This window comes from Zea mays, chromosome 9 (assembly GCF_902167145.1).
Source record: "Zea mays cultivar B73 chromosome 9, Zm-B73-REFERENCE-NAM-5.0, whole genome shotgun sequence".
In the NCBI taxonomy this organism is placed as follows: Eukaryota; Viridiplantae; Streptophyta; class Magnoliopsida; order Poales; family Poaceae; genus Zea; species Zea mays.
This window is the reverse complement of record NC_050104.1, coordinates 160,976,275-160,979,768: the sequence shown is the minus strand read 5'-3', so window position 1 is coordinate 160,979,768 and position 3,494 is coordinate 160,976,275. Positions and strand designations below refer to the sequence as shown.

At 56.4% G+C, this 3,494-nt stretch overlaps 1 pseudogene; it reads left to right on the top strand.

Annotated features, from left to right (window-relative positions):
- Positions 1–969: 969 nt before the first annotated feature.
- LOC103639614 (protein WEAK CHLOROPLAST MOVEMENT UNDER BLUE LIGHT 1-like) lies at positions 970–3,494 on the top strand (annotated as a pseudogene).

Here is a 3,494-nt window from a genome sequence, read left to right as displayed (position 1 = left end):
TTCGATCGATCGATATTCTGGTTTTCAACTACTACTCTTTGTGCACAATTTTTTAATAAATACAACATGGCCATCGTAAAGTACCAGAGATATTTTTTTAAACAAAATCTTAGTTTTTTTAGAGCTAGAGCTAGTTTATAAGCCAAACATGTTAAAATCTAGGTGAACTTTGGAGTAGAGTTACTCCATAACATAGTTGGTAGAGCAGAGTTAGAGTTGGTGAAGTGGAGAACACACCCTAAGGCAATCGCGGAGCGCAAGGTAAAAAAGAGGTATGACTGTGGATAACAAAAAAGGGGAAAGAAATGTTGTATTAGGAAAATTTTAAACTTGGAACCTATCACACACACATGTTACGCATGAACCACTGCATTATATATCTGATTTAGGTATGACGGATGCCACAGTACGCTATAACGAGTGCTTCGCCACTGCCCTAAGGGTTACTTTGAGAACCTCAAATCCTCTTTGAGATTGAAGATGATTAAGGTGGAAATAAACCAATTTCTCTTAAATTACCTTCAATACCGAAAAAGATTTAAGTTTCTAAACTAGCCCTAAGTGGCAGTGACAAGCTGCAAAGCATACGGTATACTTTTCCAGTTACCTGTGCATGGATAAATGCTGCGGAACACGGTATATGCCAATGCATAATTAGAGTAATATGAGAAGCTCTATTTTCAGTACAGCATGCGCCAGGTGGTCATTGGGAGTTAGTTGAGTGGAAAAATAGGAAAAAAATAATATGATATAGGGTTGAGATATACTCCATGTTTGTTGAGGATTATCGTATAGAGTAAAGAATTTTGTTGATAAGAATAGAATATTTTTTAGGTAAAATTTTAGAATAATCTGAGTGTGGATAGTCTAAACTTGTCCTTGCAAATAAATAGAAACGACACAAGGATTAAAAAGAAAGGAAGAAAAGTGCGCGGCTGGCGCGCGAGTTTCTCTCGCCACCATTCCCACTCCTCTCTTCTCGACACACCCCAATCCGTCTCGCCTGCCGGCCTTCCTCTCTGTCTCTCTCTCCTGTCCTCTCATCTCCTTTCGTCTCTCTATCACCATCGACGGACTTCGTGCGAGGAACACAGAGGAGCATTCAGGTATGCATGTGTGTCGTTCTCGTTGCCGATTGCTGCTCTCCTTCCGGTACCCGCCTATCTCTGTCACCGCATTCGCTCTGTTCCTCGACTTGGATGCGCACCTGAGCTGCCTTCGCGAACAAACGATCGGCTTTAATTAATGAGGTCTCTTAATTAATACCCATGGCTGCTGTCCTGGATGAACTCCCGATACGTCTCTGCTTCATGCATTGGTCAGGCACTTGCTCCGTATCATACACCTATGCTGCGGGATGGAGGAAGCTAACGTCCACGGGACCAGCGGCCGGCCCTCCACCGCTCCTTCTGATGCATCTCCGGACTCGGCTGTTCCATCCACTTCTCACCAAGGCTCTCGATCCTGTGAGGCCCAGCTAGATGAAATGCAGGAGCCAGACGTCGATTCCGTCAAGGGCGCCGTCGGCAAATTCGGAGTCGGAGGGGTTCTTGACTGGAGAGAGGTATCGCGCAGACCAGCATCGCTCGTGAAATCTGATTTCATCTTCAGATCATTTCATCACCTTCTTCTCCTTCCACGTCACATGATGCATGGAGCAGAAACGCAAGAACGTCCAGAATGAGCTCGACAAGGTGCAGGACGAGGTCACCGAGTACCAGAAGAGAGTACAGGAGGCGGAGTCCGGCAGAGCGCAAGCTCTGGAGGAGTTGGGAACCGCCGTGAGCGCCGCCGACGAGCTGGCCCGGGGCCTAGATAGGGCGCGGGCCGAGCAGGCCCAGGCGCGGCAGCAGGCGGAGCTCGCCGAGCTACAGCTCGAGGAGTTGCGGCGCGGCGTCGCGGCGCAGGCGAAGGCGGAGCTCGGCGCCGCCATGGACCGCAGCGCGGCCGCGCTCGCGGACCTGCGGGCGGCGCGAGCGGAAGTAGAGTCGCTGGAGAAGGAGCACGCGCGCGCCGCGGCCGAGGCGGGCGCGGCGGTGGCGCGGGCGCGGGAGGCCGCCGCGGCGTCGCGGGAGGCTGGGAAGGCCGTCGAGGACCTCGCGGCCGAGCTCGCCGCGCTGAAAGGGGAGCTGGAGTCCTCGCGCGCCGCTCATGTCGAGGCGGAGGAGAAGACGAGGAGCCTGGCCGTCGCGTGGGAGGATGACAAGACACGGTGGCAGATCGAGCTGGAGGAAGCCGAGCGGGAGGACAAGAGGCTGCGCGAGGTCGAGATGAAGGCGGAGGCAGCTTCCCAACTGATGGCGAGCCTCAAAACCGAGCTGTTCGCTTGCGCCGTCGAAGGAACGCCTGGCCAGGAGGAGAAGCCGGCGGCGAGCACCCAGTCGATGCAGGAGAAGACCGAGAAGGAGCTGGACGACGTGAAGGCGAGCATTGAGTGGGCCAAGGACGAGGTCAAGTGCCTGCGCGTCGCCGCCGCCTCGATGCGCGATGAGCTGGAGAAGGAGAAAGCGGAGCTCACCGCGCTGCGGCGGAGGGAGAGGGAAGGGCTCTCGCCAGCGTCCATTCCTTACCCCGAGGAGGAGTTGAGGCGAGTGACCACCGAGGTCGCCGCGGCGGAGGCAGGAGCGAAGGCGGACGACGACGATAGCAAGATGGCCGAGCGGGTAGGCCAGGCACGGCGAGAAGCGGAGGAAGCGAAGGCGAAGGCCCAGTCGGCTCGAGAGAAGGTCGCCAGGGCCAGGGAAGACGCGGGCGTGGCCAAGGCAGCCCTCGCCGCCATGGAGGCGCGGCTGGAGGCGGTGACGCGGGAGATACTCGCCGCGGACACGTCGGAGGTGACGCTGACGGTGGACGATTACAACGAGCTGCGCCGGAGAGCGCAGGAGACAGAGGAGGCCGACAGCATGCGGGTGGTCGAGGCGGTGAAGCTGGTCGAGGAGGCCAAGGACGCGGAGGCGAGGAAGCTGGAGAAGGTCGCTCGGCTGGCGAAGCGGACCGAGCAGAGGCGGCAGGCGCTGGAAGCCGCGACGCTGGAGGCCGACGAGGCGGAGTTCGAAAAGCTGTCGGCGGAGCGGGAGCTCAGGCAGTGGCGCGCCGAGCACGAGCAGCAGCGCGCGCCCGGCGAGACCGGCTCGCCCCGGCCGGACCTCGCCGAGATCTCCGTGCTCGACGACCCGGCGGCCGGCGACGGGCGCGGGAACCCGCACATAGTCAGCCCGAGAGGAGGGTACATGTCGGCGGCGGACGCGGAGGACGAGGACGCGAGGCAGAGGAAGACCTTCTTCCCGCGGATTGTCATGTTCTTGGCGCGAAAGAGAGCTCAGACTTGAAACTGATCAAACGACCGGCTTCCTTTTGAATTATTGGTCAATGTTTTTTGGGACTTGCTTTTTTATAGTACGTGCCTTGCTCGGAGCTGATGAAATGTGACGATGCACACGGAGATCATAGCTTTCTTTTTATTCTCGGAGTTGCTTGGAAATATAAACCGGAAA